General features: G+C 35.0%; 1 protein-coding gene and 1 non-coding gene across 2 annotated transcripts in view; both read right to left on the bottom strand.

Moving 5' to 3' along the window:
• LOC108966509 (low-density lipoprotein receptor) overlaps positions 1 to 17,570 on the bottom strand; it is a gene marked incomplete in the record, with an annotated part of 366,712 nt that overhangs the window by 284,082 nt on the left and 65,060 nt on the right.
• On the bottom strand, positions 1,439 to 1,511 carry Trnav-uac. The gene has a single exon. It is a non-coding gene; the product is annotated as a tRNA-Val (tRNA).

The raw sequence follows: 17,570 nt of genomic DNA, 5'->3' as shown, positions 1-17,570 counted from the left end.
TTTTGTTGAAAACCAGTAAAAGTAATAATGGATGTCGCTGCTTCAATGTCATGATCTCATGCGRGCTCATGTCCGAATACCTACATTATCAGTCGGGCAACTTCTAGCGAAGGCTGAAGTATTTTCCCAGTCATCCTTATGGTGAACTGCTTTATATGCATCCTCAGAACTAGGTGAATGGGTAATGCTAATGAGATACCTGGAGGTAGGTATAAACTGTTAGGCGTGGAGACCCCCGAATCAATAACTCAATATGGCGGACAATAAAGGGATGAATTGGACCAAGATATCAGTCCAAACGTAGGTGGGAGACGAAGCTGACGAATAATATTAATTTTCTATTCCATAAAAAACATTTATGAAAGAAATTGGGAAAACGCTATCCTAACTTTAACAGATTGTTATTGCGATCGATTGTTGTCTGAATCGTTTTCGCCGACTTTTTTGCTGATCAATTTGGCACCGCTCAGTTCCAGTTGTAGTGTGTAGACTAGACGAAAGAAACCTATCGTTGCAAATTTTCTCAACAATACTGTACATGCGCACACATTCTTAAATTTGATTGAGGCACCATTGACTCCTGTCAGGCATAAACAAATTCCCAGCTGTACAGTCGTCGYATTACACTGTAATTATATGCGCCGAAATTTCACGGCAACCAACGTTGTCAAGGAGTTTTCTGTGGCAGCACTATCCCAACGCTATTGTCTCGCTTAATTTGCATGCACACACATGTGTAATATATTCATGTATATATGTATGTATGTAGCCAATTATGCATAATTCAATCAAATATTATGCGTATTCCGTGAACTCGCTGGGCATTTTCAAACACCTCGCGTATCATCGTATCACAAAGCATCGCGCATAAAGGCTATCAACTATCAACTAACCAACCAGCTTTTGACTATTTTACAATACGTTTGTGTGGGTGTGTTTGTGGACGTATGTGTAACCTTTGATGCGAGGTGTTGACGCTGATGAAGATAATGCTCATTAGTCCAAAGCCGAACTGATTAAATAATTGAATTTGCTGACATKCTCCCATATACAAGGCCATAATTACAGATATTACTACTATGTGCAAAAAGTAGTAAGACTTTTTAATTTAAATTTTGCACGAAAACTTATTTGAGAAAATTTTTCTCTAGGTTGCTATGAAGACATTTTTCATAGCTTAAACAAAAAATATTCTAATATAGAACGACAGAAAATCTAATTCTACTTTTTATGATTAGTTAAAAATACATTTTTTCAATCTAATTTATTATTATAATTATTATAAATCTCACTAAAATAAATTAATATAAATTTTAATTATTTAAAAAAAATTGAAAAAATCAGAAAAGTATTTAGCATATATTTTCTGGTAATTTCATATCAATTTTAAAATTTTAATAATTCAATTTCTACGAAAAGTACAAAAAATTTTTCACACTGGTTCCATCCAGGATCGAACTGGAGACCTTCTGCGTGTAAAGCAGACGTGATAACCGCTACACTATGGAACCACTTGTTCAAGCGACCACATCGTGCAAATTACTCATAAACTAAGAGAGAGGGAGAGAACGGATGAAGAGAGATGGCGCTCTTACTGCGCTCACTTACTCTTAGATTACTAAAGTCTCTCTGCCTTTACTTTTTTTGACAAAATAACAAAACCAACAAGTGCTGAATGTTTTAAAATARATTTTTCGACCAAAGCGTTAATTGCAGAGACACTAATTTGTTTATTTATCATTTATTTGTATATACAGATATCCATCATATACATAYATATGTATGTACGCTGTTGTATTTATTTTATTACACAATTTATATGAGAGATGTTATATGAAAAATTTAAAAATAATTAAAATTTCACACCAAAAATTAATTTAGTACTCAAACAATACATTAAATCCTAGTTTTAGTATTAGTTGCGCAACTAAGTTATCGCCGCTTTTTTTTAGGAAAATGCAATTTTATCGTAAGAACGCTCAGAAGCAGTTCCACTCTCAAGACGACATTGAATAATTCATTGTAACTTATTCAATGTCATCTTATGCCCGCTGCAACTGCTCCTGAGCCAGACCATGCGTTAACGAACAGAACAAAAAACAAGCGGACGATGCCATAGGTGGGGAATATAGTGGGTAGGACTGCCCATTTAAGCATTTCCAGGTAGCCTTTACTCGGTTTAGCAACGTGAAGCTGATCGTTGTCATCCGCAGCAGAATCAGCTTTKCATGCCTCTCCTGATATTGAGGTTATAAAGAACCCAAGTTAATTGTTTCTGATTCATTTCCAGTATATGGATTGACGGGTGGCCCCCAACGCTGAAGCAAGCTCTTCTTGCATTCGACACGTATCTTCAACGTTGACGTCTTCGAGCAATGTCYCCAATTCACCGACTCATGTCCTCCTGCCAAGCTTTTGACCGATGCTACGACCGGTCTCTTTCGACCAACTCAGCGATTTTATCGCAATTTTCGACGACAGGCCTTCCGGAGCGTGGCGCATCTTCGACCACCTCTACACCAGAACGAAAACGTTCAAACCATCGTTGTGCGGTGGAAATGGAAACGGTATCGGGTCCATAAACTGCACAAATTTTATTGGCGGCTTGAGCTGCATTTTTGCCTTTATCGTAGTAGTACTGTAAAATATGCCGTATTTTCTCTTTATTTTACTCCATGTCTGCGACGCTATAACTCACGAACGACTTAAAAGAAACGACAATCAATCAAACATGTGTTAGCGCGTGAAATTAGCTTTCCAAAAAGGTATAGCATGACCCGATGCGACGAATAAAACTAGAACTCAGCGCCAACTAGCGAAAATACCGCAAAACTTTTTTGACAACCTAATATAAAAATCGGTCGCCACTAACAGCTSGAGCCATCTATTGACACACAACGGGAATTTAGTTGCGCATCTAATAAAATTKAAATATTGGGTTGTCGAAAAAGTCTTTTTTATTTATAATGAACTTTAATGAACCAAATACGTAACATTTTAGTCGACTAGTTTATGCCATTTTATAGTAGTATACTATTGTGCATGATTCCTTTCAAATCCAACCAAATACTCAGCATGACCTTTCGAAACGTCAATCGTGGCTTTGCGTTCATTTGTTGAACTTCAACACGCTTGGACACTGATCTTTCTCGCACATTACTGTCGTATTTGATCCACTTCTCGTCTTCTGTTACCATTCGCTTCAGAAATGGTTCAATTTCATTTCGTTTCATCAAAGAATCGCAGATGTTAATTCGGCCCATTAAATTTTTTACAGACAATTAATGTTGTGTCCAAATATCGAGATTCTTTTTRTAGCCAGCCGTTTTTAAATGGTTCAAAACCATTCGTTGATGAAAGTGAAGTTCCTAAGCGATGTCATGACCGCCTATGTGACCTGTCCTGGTCAATATTTCCCATAATTTCATCGACTTTTTCAACGATAGGYCGACCAGAGCGGCGTACATATTTCACATCGAAAATTCTAAAACGAAAACGAGCGAATCATTGTTGTGCTACATTTATATAGGGTCTCCGACTCATCGTTCAGAGTTTTACAAACATCGTAGCAGACTTCATGTACTCATTCAGGCTGTAAAAAATAATGGCATTACTGAAAGKATTGTCTTTCTGGCGATTTATGGATTCCATGCCAAAAAAAACTACGCCTGCTCGGCAAAAAACTAATCAAGCCAATGTCTGATACACTGTTCTGAAGTAAGCCGCATTCCAGTGATGGTATTCTGCATCGCTCTAAACAAATGGTGGTCCGAGCTGCCAAGGTCTGGGCTATAAGGCGGGTCAKGCACAACTATCTAGCTTTCCAACGCATTCTCTGAAAGTTCGAAGTGATGCTAACAAATCTTCGAAAAAAAATCAAACATTTAAGCTCAGTTATTACGTTTTTGCTATGAACCACAATCTTTGCTTATTATCATAAAAAAATGCTCATCATCTAAGGAATATACCTTATTAGTATGAAATTGAATATTTTCTGTATTTTTCTCAATTGGAAATATTTACCTTAAATAACCTACCAATTAATGAAATAACACAAACAAATTCAAAGCAAAAAATTTCATCGAAAGACAATTCATTAACGAAATATCGTATTGAGGCAGAATGAATCAAAATCAATATAAAACTTGACCCGCTGRCAAGAGCAAGTATAAAGCAAATGAGCAYGTCCAGACAGACGACGTATCGCAACACACACACCCACTTTGACGGCAACTGCCARCGGTGAATCGCCGCTAATGCGCCAATTAGCGAAACCCWAACCCAAATCGATAGCTGCCGCACAGACATGGGTGCTTTCCACCACGCCGCACCAACCRCGWACCGCTGCAGTCGAGCGAGTTCAATGAACAGACAAAGCGTTGAAGCGACTAACCGGCGCAACATGTGGCCACCTYCCAGCAGCGGCAATAAGACGGACACACTGACCAGGTCAAAAACAGAATATTGGAGCGTTCGCTCTATGTATAGGACCCACACTGTGCGCCATTTAATGATGATGAATCTGCATTCGATAATCATGTGTCATTGTGGGATGTTTAATGCACGCTTTCATCAGTGTTAATTCCCCTTTTGTTGGTATTGGTTTGTATTTAGACTGAGTCAAGCGTGTCAATAGATCAAAGTCAATGATGGCAAACAATGTCAATGTATGCAGTCAAATGAAAAAGTCATATCAATGCACATCACTGCCACCGTTAATCACACGCCATGGGCGTGAGCAGGGTTGCCATGGCCACGCCAGTTGAAACAAAGTAAAACTTGGAGCGAGTTGTCACTGCTGTCRACTATTATTTTCACACGCAAGTGCTACTGTTGTCTGCAGTTTTGCATATGAATGAGAATAGGAATTTCATGGAAATAAAATTGCATTTTAACGAACCACTGCTTCGTGAAGSCCGTGATTTTATAGGTAAATAGTCGCTAGCTTATATTGACTTAAGCTCTCTCCCTCACACAGGATACAAATACCCAAACCGGCATTATACAGCATAAAATTATATTTCTGTCATTAGAGCAATGATTTATAAGTATTCTTTTGTTTTGTCTACAAAGTTTATGAGGAATTTGTAATACTCCAACTTAAAGCGCGCAAATTATACGTTCAACGTCTTTTTCCTTTGGTTTTAGTTAGTCGGTTGCTTTTTATTTTAAAGTTTCTTTCAAATTTCGCGTATTAAAAATTAAAAGAAATTTAGGCTGCTGCACCCATAACATCGGCATCGCTAACAACCTACAAGGTCACTGAATCCCATCGGCGTACAAGCAAGCATCGCAATTTATGCGCCACGTTTGTATGTGTGGTGGTTGTATTTAAAAATTCGCGTAACTTATGCGAAATTGATTTATGTGCGCGAATGCCAAAGGGAAAAAATAACTTTTCCTCGCATATTCCGGTGAGATTACAAACATGCCTCGCTTTCCTTTCATTGCTTCACGCAGCATTTCGTGTTGAATTTCGTTGCGCTTTTGTTTTTTTTTTTGGTTTCGAAAAGTTTCTTCATTCTTTCGGCACGCACAACATATTAATCCTTATATAATTTATGCTGATATGCATTGCTTCGTTATTAATATTTAATATGCGTACGCGCCTAAAAGCACGCCATTTGGGACAATGCAAATTGAAATTTATGTATGCCAATATATCTGCTTGCTTAGGTGTGCTGCCGCTTTGAGCATGTTATTTGCGTTTAATCCCTTTCTTCGCTACCCAACGATTTGACTGCTTCTGTTTCATTATCTTTCGTATGCGTTATAATTTGTGCATATGTTTGTATGTAAATGTGTGATGAAATTTGAAAGCAGCTTAAGATGCTTAAATCTGCATAAAGGAATTTAATTCTTGGGTGGGTATACGTTTTTCGATTGTTTGCAGATATCTTTTTTGGTTGGATTAATTTTAATACACTATCATAATTCTTTTCTCATTTTTTTTTGCGCATTTGGAATGCAGATTTTGCAATTAATTAATTTTTTAACTCTTTTGTGCTGGTCCTTGGATTTAAGAAGATTTTAAATGCATTCAGTTGAGTTGAGTTCAATTCAGTTCWGTGGAAATGAATTGAGTTGAGTTTAGTTAAGTTCTAATCAGTTCAGTTGAGTTGAGCTGAGCTGAATTTAGTWGMGTTGAGTTCAGTKGAGTTGAATTTATTTCAATTGAGTTGATTTCAATACAAATCAGTTTCGTTGAATTTACTTAAGTTAAGTCAGTTCAGTACAGATCGGTGAGTTGAGTTGAGTTTAGTTCAGTTCTGTTCAGTTCAAATGAGCTGAGTTGAATTTAGTTAAGTTCTAATCAGTTCAGTTAAGATCAGTTGAGCTGAATTTAGTTGAGTTGAGTTCAGTTGAGTTGAGTTGATTCCAACTGAATTGATTTCAGTGCAAATCATCAAATTTTGTTGAGTTTAGTTAAGTTTAGTTAAATTTAGTTATTTTAAGTTAAGTTAAGTTAAGTTAAGTTTAGTTTAGTTAAATTTAGTTAAATTAAGTTAAGTTAAGTTAAGTTTAGTTTAGTTTAGTTTAGTTTAGTTTAGTTTAGTTTAGTTAAGTAAATTTAAGTTAAGTAAAGTTAAATTAAGGTATGCGTGTTTATGAGGTTAGTAAAACCTTAAGCAACTTGAATTCATTGATTATATTATTAAACCTATAAGCTGTATATTATATTCAAATGAAAGAGTATGGAAACTAAAACTCAGCTACTTGCTTCAGTTGTCAAAATAGCATATATTACCGATTGATGTCAATTTCATAAACATGAAAAACGCTTATAGAAAGTGTCCGTTTAGTTTGAAATATTAAGAACCCCAAAGCATGAAAACTCATACAGAAGTTCTGTTATCAAGGAAAGAGTTGAATTGAATAGAAAACTCTCAGAAACGCTTTAAAAAAAACTTCATCATTTCAACTAGTGAAAAAATATGTAAGTATATACTATGATACATATTCACTAAGGCATTGAATATCTCGCGTCAAGCTAAACGCGACAATTTCAAATCAAACCGATTGCTGTCATGCACCTACAACAAAGCGAACTCGATCCGAATAAAAAAAAATGTAAATAAATAAATAAATTTAGATTGCGTGCATTTATTACATACATACATATCTACATTAGTGTATAGAAAACGCAGCATAAGTCATGCGAGTTTAAACATAACAAACGAAAAAATAATAAACCAAAATTCACCGATTCAATTTTGCAGAAAGAATTGGCAGACTTGGCTGAAGGGTGTTCACAGAAACAATAAACGATACATTTTGCCATCAAATCTAAATATACATACATATATAGTATATGTATATAAATATGTATTAGTTTATATTGAAATCGAAGGCAATGATGAGGCACGTTAAGGGTCATGCTACGCTTCGAGATCGTTGACATTTCTAGTTGCGTGCAACAATTAGCATTAAGATCACATACATATCGGATATGTATATATTTACTGATATTAAAATAAATGTGGTGTGATATTCAGCTACATATAATATGTTTGTATTCCGATTTCAATTATTTGCTGACACTTCTACTAACTAAATTCGCATTTGTTTGGCTTTGTAAATATTTTTAAAGCACTTTTCGTGAGCCTGACATGCGAAGCGAACTAATTACACTGCAAAACTGCTGCGTTGCAATATACATAGTTTATTAGCAAATGCATGACGTATTGATTTCGCACATATTATACTCAATTGCTCTCGAATATAGTTTTTATATTGCCGCGCTTATTGCACTGGAAGCCAGAAAATTGACACGTAACCACAACTATTTTTTGATTAGAAAAGTAGTGTAGATTTCTTAATGAAACTTTACTTGTCCTAAAATTCAGGTTCTGAGGTAAAATGTTGCTAATTTTCAGAAGCATGAACAGCTACATATACAGGCCACGCTATTTTCACAAATTTTTCATTTAGTTTTACTAGTGTTAGGTGTATCAAAACGGAAAACCCTTCCGTCTCCGGCGTCGCAGTATTGCTTTAACAACTTTTTTTTAAACCTTTTMATCTTGTCGCTTGAAATCACTTCAACAGTGCGTGAATACTATGGTAAAGTCTTGCGGTATTTTTGCGGTATTTTCATTGAAATTTCATTTATTCATAAAAATTTTTTTGATGACTCATGCTCAGCTCTTGACCGATGCTACGGCTGCTACTATGCCGGTCTCTTTGGACCAATTCAGCGATTTTATCGCAATTTTCGGCGAAAGGCCTTCTGGAGCGTGGCGCATCTTCGACCACCTCTACACCAGAACGAAAACATTGAAACCATCGTTGTGCGGTGGAAATGGAAACTGTATTGGGTCCATAAACTGCACAAATTTTATAGGCGGCTTGAGATGCATTTTTGCCTTTATCGTAGTAGTACTGTAAAATATGCCGTATTTTCTCTTTATTTTACTCCATTCTTGCGACGCTATAACTCACGAACGGTGTAAAAGAAACGACAAACACGCTTTAGAGCATGAAATGAGCTTTCCAAAAAGGTATAGCATGACCCCATGCGACGAATAAAACTAGAACTACGCGCTCTCAGCGCCAACTAGCGAAAACCGCAAGACTTTTTTGGCAACCTAACATTTTAGCTCTATGTAATATGTCCTTAGCTTTAGCCTTATCATGCTTGGGTCATATCTGCTACGTTATCTTGCAGTTGCTTATTGATTTCCATATGGTCTGAGCTATGAAAAATATGAGTATGTAGCTCTCTTTTGATCGTTCCCAGCATTCATGGTATTGACTCCGACAGGGATTCAACGAAAGAGTGTTCTAACTTGACCAAAATATATTTACATGTTCGAAGTTCAAAATTATTTAAATTTAAATCTAAAATCTTTTAAGTTGTTGCAGCGGCATCAAACATTCCGGACGTAATTTTGAGGCTTGGTGCCGAGTCGACAGTCCTTGTCCGGCTATAATACGTTTCCGTTAAAGTAATGTAGACCCATATGTCGTGGAAACAGTAAAATTATTTATGACAAGTATATKATTCCAATGASTAACYATACTTTTTTACCTTAGCCTGAATMTCAAATTWTGATCCGCCGAAAGCTGGTTTCCTAAAGGGGTATATRGGTTTAAGGGTTTCAAAAAATCGAATCTTTTTATAGTTTCATTAAATTCTACAACACCTCTAGAATATTGTCCTAAATTTTCAAGTTGATACRRGTAATAGTAACTTGGTAACTTGTGCCCTCGATGCTATCTTTAAACGCGTTTTTCTCGAAACTATGTTTTTGAAGCCGGTAGGCAAGATTTATTGAAAACTACTCAACCGATCCAAATCAAATTTTAAGCAGTTCTTTGAGATACAATTCTTAAAGACTTAGAGGAAGTGTTTTTTTACAACTATTTGAAAAAAAAACGCGGATTTTTAATTTTTTATAAAAATGTCTGCCAAAAATCCGTTTTTCGGTTTTCTTTCATTCATCCAAGTTCTAAGTTAAGGTTTTAACTAAAACAMGTATTTTTAGATGATCCTGTACAGAGTTATCCAACGCGGACGCTTCTTTTTTCCGAGGAGTCACCGGAAATGGCGTCGGAATAGCCAAGTTACAAATATTTTTTTACAAAAATTTCTGAATTTATTTGTTATTGGTGTATGTTTAAAATCATAAAAAATTCAAAAAAATTTTCCATTTTCTAAATTAGAAAACAATTTTTTAAAAAGGCTGTTTTTTCCCGAGGAAACCCATGTAGTTCTTTAAAGTGACAACTGCTTATCAACATTTTTTTATCACCYTACTTTAAAGTAAAATAATGAAATCAGTAAAATTTTAATCACCCTAGTGTTATTGCAATCGCATTTACGACGTTAGTAAAARGCGTTCAATCAAATTGAAATCATAAAATTTGAGCAAAAATAATCCAAATCAGTGGTGCATAGGAATTTTAGCAAAMACTCAAAGAAAGCCATAAAAAGTTTGCTTACACAAATGCCAAAAATTTCAATGAAATCACAGATATTATTTTATTGCTCTTTGYTGCTGTTTATACGTAGAATCATATGTATGTATGCAAGTGCGTACTTATTTTAAAGTGCCAGCCGTTAACCAATAAAATCGCATAGTAGTCCAAATTTTATAACACAGACCCATATATTCGCGCTAGCTGAAGCGATTTGGAGAAAGCAGTCAAGGAATTAATTTTGCGAAAATTTAACACACACACGCAAGCTTTAATAGGAAACTGAAACAATTGATAAATAGGTATAAGAGGTGCTTATCGCTTTGCGTTGCTTTTTGTAAGATATATATATATATTCGGCGTATTACGGGCAATGTTTGTGATGATAAGTAGTAATACCACTATCATGCCTTACGTGTACCTCGTGTCTTACCAAGCAGCCCTATATTCTTTCATGCGCCTGTCTGTCATTCATCAAAATGGCATTGAACATATTTGCCCTTAGCCACTCATATGCATTTGCAATTTGCACATGACAACTTTCTATTTTTWATTTTTTATTTCAATTCCTTTTTTATACTTCAACATTTCGTGTTTTATCAATAGCTTACTCATTCCACAATTTATCAAAATGTAAATTTAGCTTATCATAATTGCGTTTGTAATAGATTCATGTTTACTCATAGATAAGTAAATTTTTTCTATATTACTTCCGCATATTCGTAGAAAGAAATTCTTCTCGCTAAAAAGGTAAATAGATATTCTAATAAATATATAATTTCTTATCAAAAATTTGCATATTTCTATTTCATTTGTAAATATGTTGTCTCATTCACGCTAAATTGTTATTATGTAATAACTTATTTTAATAGCAAATTATCATCAAGCTAGTATATCCAGCAACTGGCTTGATCTTGTGAAAACTTGTTTGTTGATAGAAGAGCTCACTGTCAAATAAAGAGCGCGTTATTGCCAAACAAAATGTAGTGGGAGAGYGAAATGGAGACAAATATATGCATACATACTGATATGTATACACTTTGRGTTTTTATTAGAGATAGTATGATTTTTTTACGATATTAAATTCATGTTTATCAATGGCCCATTCATATTATTTGACTGCTGTATAACTACCATAAATGCACTGGGCATAACTCTGTGAGATATTGTATTAGAATATTTGGCGAAACTGCTGATGGTGATTGTTTGATAATAGTAATAAAAAAAGTATAAACATTTACTATGGCGGCACCRAAACAATAATACCCTTCACACCAAACAGAAAACTATGAGTTTAACGATTTATAATAAGATTTTTCATTGATAATTCATTGATAAATAAAATTCATAAAATTCTTAAAAAAAATGTTGCTTTAAAATAATCAAACTTCCATCAATAACCTTCAAATAGTTAACTTCACGAAAAATCGTAAGAGACAGTTCTGTACAGCATTCAACTCTATACCAAATTGATGAAATGAGAGGTTTCTTGAGTAATTGGAAGCGAGTTCTTCTATGTGATAGATAAAATGAATAATAATGAAAAAAATATAATAGAAATGGCAAGCCCTCTACAATTAAAAGCTCTTACCTGAAGAGACTTTGTTATTGGTATGTTAACAATTGCAAAGTGTCATGACCTGACACATATGCGGCGCTACTAAAATTAATTCCATAAATACAATTAGTTAGTCCTAATACCATCCTCAGACCAAAAATTTGAAACTATTAAATTACATTGAAGCCCTTCACTAATCCGCCCGTTTTGACTGCCGCTGTGAAGATGAAAAAACAGCTGTTTTTTCCATTCAAGAATTCACATTGCTAAAGAAAACATTGTCATATAGTATTTTGTAATGAAAGCCGTATTCTTTTAAATATTTTCCATATAATGGAAGTAATGGACGCATTTTTTCATTTGGGAAGTCGATTTGCGAGTGAAATTAGATTTATTGCTTTAAAATAAATTTGATGTAAACAAACATCCTTTTCCCTTTGTAGTGTCTAAATCAGCTGTCAAAATGTAACAGATTTCCAATGCTGACAAGTAGATGGCGCAAAATCAGAGTCGCACAGAGAGATTTAACGTGGATCAGTTTCAAATCATTTCAATGAAGTGATTTTGAACTATCATTTGTGTATGCCGAAATGTTGATAAATTTGTAAGATTTGTGGGATAAGCCACTCAACAGCCGAATCGAAGTGTCGGTTTGAACAGGGTATAACTTTCAACAGGCGCATGTAGCAATTTGACAGCTGTCGGATTATTASTTCGTGAGTTATAACACTTTGAGTGAATGAACTTTTATTATTGTGAAAAAAATTGATAAAAAGGAGTTTCGCGTATAGATAAACTATTGCTTTTYGATGGAACAAAATACACGTCATGTAAAATTTTGGTTTGATGACGAGCTTGCGGACTCTGCACAAGGAAAATCAACCACCACGAATGGAYGGACAGCCAAAAGATGTTGTTATCGACGAAGATGACTGTAAATTKATGTCGTATRAGATAGCAGGCRCTCTAAAGTTATCAACYGAAATATTTAGGTATGAGAAAACTCTATGCAAAGTGGGTGTCGCGCGAGCGCACTTTTTACCAAAAACAGCGAGAAGCTGATGATTTGACGCAGTGTTTCTAGATGCTAAAGCGTAATAARCCTGAGTTCTTCCGTCGATATGTAAACATGAATGAAACATGGGTCCATCATTTTACTTCAAATTCTAATAGACATGCGTCCCAGTGGACTGCATACAATGAACATGTTCCAAAGCGTGTAAAGAGGCTGCAGTCGGCTGACAAGGTCACGGCGTCTGTATTCTAGAGTGCACATGAAATAATTTTTATTAAATACGTTCAAAAAGGAGGACCTTGAAAAAACTAAAGAACAGTGACTATTATATATCATTTTTGAACCATTTGAGGGACGAAATCGCCGAACAATGACCGCATTTGAAATAAAAGAATGTGCTGTTGCACAAAGACAATGCATCTTGTCTTAAGTCAGTGAAAACGACGGCAAAAATTCATATATTAGTGTTCGAATTGCTTCCGCATCGACCGCATTCTCCAGATCTGGTCACCAGTGACTGTTTTCTGCTCTCAGACCTCAAAAGAATGCGTGCTGAAAAGAAAATTTGGAATGAAATGGAATCTAAAGGTGATCGTCGAAACAGAGGCCTCTTTTGAAGCAAAGAACAAATCGTACCATAAAAATGGTATTAAAAGTTGTAGAGTGGCTATAATCAGTGTATTTCCCTTAAAAGGAACTACTATATTGAGTAAAAAAAAATTCCAAAAAAATATGTTTTACTATCGTAGACAGGTGACTTTTCTATTGGCCTGTTATTTCTAACGGTATAACCTATCGAAATTAAAAAAAGAAAACGACAATTTCATTTTCGTAAAAAAGAGCTTTGTGACTTGACTTGCGACTTTGTACTTGTCGAATTTGATACTATTCATGAGTTTGGCAAACGAAATTACAGCAGCACGTGTCAGAATTCCGGATTTTATAAAAAAAAAAATCACAAAATTTTAACTCACGCAACATTGATCACATTCTTTGACAATTGAAAGACAAAGCCCAAATTCTTGACCTACAACAATATCATAAATGAATAACTATTTCAGCGCGGTACAAGCGGCCTACCGCAAATCGCTTTATATGTACATACGCTTATAATGCCAACAAATGTATTAATCAACCGCTCTTACTTCGGTGTAAAGAGAACTTACTTTTCGAGTGTCAAGTGAAGAGCAMATGAAGTGAGCAACACCTAAAGCGTGGTTAAATTTGGAAATATGATAAAAACAAATTTTGATTTTTATCCAATATGCAGGAAAGCCCRCAAGACACATTGTTGCCTACGAAATAAAAACAAAAATCCAAGAAAGGCAGGCAATTGGGGAAAGTGGGCAATCGCCTGGGTGGTAGAACGTGCAGCTTGCGCCAATTACAAATTATTACGTGTCACAAATTTCATTAATCACTCGATGTACAAAAACAACTACGCTSTGTATTAAATTACTTTCGAATTCATATTACTACGATTGGCTCACAAAGCGCACAGTGTGACTGTGGCAGCAAATGCGCGCGCAAACAGCAGAAAGCAAGTGCGAACAAACGGCATGCATGTAGTAGAATTGTTCATAACACGTTAGAAATAATCGTGAGTACATATGTAAAAAACGTTTGGATAAAAGAAATAAAGAGCAAATGTTAATGTTCGAATGTAGGAGTAAACGCGTAAACGAGCGCAAAGATTTTCTGTCTAAAAATGTGGCCTGATCGCGGCTATGAATCAGCGCTTGGTGAGTTTTCTGAATGGGTAGCCGTCAATAACAATAATTTGTTTATTGAACAGTATTTTCTAAATAAATGAACATACATATTTTCAGTATTGCAATTAAAGAGTTAAATTAGAGTGTTTTTTCTTTTGTTTATTGCGCGCAATTTTTTTATTAATAAACATTTTCTAAATTATTCCATACTTTCTATTGTACGTAGTTGCAGAATTGAGCGGCACTTCGTTCACATCATTGCTGACTCATTTGTTATTGTTATTTAATTACACGAATATTGTTTACAAGCAATTATACTGAGGCGCATWTCGCATTTTTTTTCGAGTTCACATAAAAAATTTCCTTTTGGGCCACTTTGCCGAGAATCACGCCACCATGTCTATATATATTTGTCGCTGCATGTGAATGAAATTTCGTAGGAAAGCGCTAAAAATAAAATAAATGCTAAAGCACAGTAAGCCAATGCGAGTTGCAATTAGTGAGGCGAAAATGTGCGAATTGTGACAAAGCTCATTTATATTATATAATCGTTATAGATGTTTGCTCGCTTGACTACATTTATATGGTGTGGCATGCGAGCATACTATATATTTACTAGTTGAATGGCAGTAAACCTGAGTTACATGAATCCAATAATTATTACTCAATATGAGTATTAGCACACTTAGTTAGTACAGAGCTTATTCAAAGCGGKHCGAGAACGTGTTGACGATGTACCAMATCCAGAACGGCCATCAGCGTGAACTGCTGAGCAACACGTCAACAAAATCATGGAATTTGCGCTTGAAAACCGACGACTAACAATCTGAGATCTTAGTAGCATCGTTGGAACATCGGAAGGATCAGTSAAAATCATTTTGAAAGGTTATTAAGGCTTAAGAAAAGTGAAAGCACGATTGATTCCAAAATCRCTCAATTAGTTCGAAAAACAGTGTCGCTCTAACGTCTATGAAACARTGCTTTCCGACTACTAGGATGTCATCTAAAGTATTAATTTACCGACCTTGAGCCTTGGATCTATGCTTACGTCCCGWAAACAAATGATCAATCGGCCGAATTTCTTGSCAAATRTGAACTGAAGCCGAAAATTCACGTCAAAGCAGGTCAAAAATCAAGGTTATGTTAACATATTTCTTCAATTATCGAGGTGAGGTGCACTCCGAATTCCTTCCGAACGACCAAACTGTCAACAAGTAATACTGTTTGAGTGTTATGCGCCATTTGCGTGAAGATATTCGTAGAAAGAAGCCGGAATCATGGGCCGACAACTCTTGGCTTTTGCACCACAATAATGCACCGTCGCATACTACATTGATTCTTCCTGAGTTTTTCAACTAATTTTCAGCCAATATCGTGCCACAACCACCGTATTCTCCGAAGTTAGCTCCGTGTGACTACTGGATGTTGCGAAAAATCAAATGAACGCTTTGAAGAAACCGCTTTGAGTCATATTAAACATGAATCGCTACGCGTATTCAAGGCTATTTCGGAAATTGACTTTAACAACTGTTTGGTGAATTGGAAAAAAAGTTGACACAAGTGTATTGAGGTCGGACTCCTTGACCTCAATGAAAGAATGTTGTGCGCATAATTTAGAAAATATTGAGTTTTTTTCTCAAGCCACTTGAAATATATTTCTGCAAATAATTACGTGCCCAATTTGTTTCACTGTGGTACAGCGTGCCAATAATGTCACCRAAATTGCAACAAAAATACTTTTTTTCCTGCTATTCCTCTCATTTATGTAGAGTGCACAACTGAACAATGACCTAAATTCGCTTTGAAGCAGCATTACAACAGCTGGTGCCACTCTCCCGCTGCGAAAACTAAAAATTACTACACATATAATTTCTATATACTATGTATGTACCTATATACAAAATAGTATATGGATGTAGTACTTGACCACAAAAACTATGCACAGGTTCAGTAAAGAAATTTATAACGAATTAAATGAAACGGCAATAGTAAAACCATTTAGCCAACTGACTGACAGCATATTTTCTTGACAAGCGGAAGAGTAATGTTGCGTACTTCACATTTGCCAAAAATTTGCGCAATCATGTCAAAAACAAAATGGCATTAAAGCGCTTAGGCGAAGAGCGGGAAGAAGTGTTTATCATACGCTAAAAAAAACATAGAAAAGGCCAGTAAGTTCTAGCGAAAATAGTTCTTACCAAGCACTAAAAAGTCAAGGATAATAATATTATATAGAGAGTTATTTAATAGTTTGAGTTAAGTGTTGTTATTTAATAATTTAAATATTTAACAGCAACTGTAATATATATTTAAAGTGAAACTTAGACTATGGCTTTGGTGTCATGATATAAAAATGATTATCAAACTGAAATTTAGATCATAAATATAACCATGTAGCAGGATGGAGATGATTAGTGACTTGTAGAAGTTGGTCTGGGTACTTTACTTCTCAGAGAGAGCTTATGTAAAGTATTTCCAGAATACTTTGTTATTGTCTTACTGCAAATTTGATAGAAAATTATCGGTGAATTGTAGAAGAGCCACGTGGAATTTCTTTAGCCGCCATCAAATCTATAACTGAAAAATCTATACGGACAGATATGTAAATACGTTTAAGTGGGGGTTTGTAATATATATATATATATATATTTTTTTTTTTTTGCATATTTTTCCGCTTCCACAACTAACGGTCCGAAGCATATTTCATTCTCGTCGCTGCAACTTTTCACCAACCTGCGAGTCATTTACAAGTGAGTTAAGCAGACCATGTGTGTCAATATGTAAATATTAATGCCAACGTAAGTACCTATTACGCAGCCAATGTCGGCGTAATGATTGTCAAACACGAGTACACACCCTGTTTAGCTGCATACGAGAAAGGCGGTAGCACTTTTTGCATATATGTATAAAATAAACATGATTTTCTAAACGCGCATTGATTAATATTTGCATATCCAATCAAGCACCTAAATATGTGCTACAACAGTTATGGTATATATGGTATACTCGCATAAAGGTATATAAATATAAATACATACTCATACGTGTTAGCATGTAATTATTTGCATATGTGCAGCTCCAGGAACCCAAAACTAATTTATGATTTTATTTTGATTTATTTATGAATTTTTGGTTTTGCTTAGCTCCCTTCAACTAAAGTGGAAGCTTATGCACCCGTAAGGTGAACAGCGAAGCATTATAAGAATATAATTATTGTAAAGTTTTAACAAAACACTGGGATTTACACCAACATAGTAATAAATATATGTAAACAAAATAAATTTTTTTTATTACCGAAAAAATATGAAAAAATAAAATAGTCTTTTTATTACGAAAAAAAGTTAAATACATTAAAACACAATCA

The sequence above is a fragment of the Bactrocera latifrons genome, unplaced genomic scaffold (genome assembly GCF_001853355.1).
Source record: "Bactrocera latifrons isolate USDA-ARS-PBARC rearing strain unplaced genomic scaffold, ASM185335v1 scaffold_162, whole genome shotgun sequence".
Classification (NCBI taxonomy): Eukaryota; Metazoa; Arthropoda; class Insecta; order Diptera; family Tephritidae; genus Bactrocera; species Bactrocera latifrons.
This window is presented reverse-complemented; position numbering and strand designations above follow the sequence as displayed.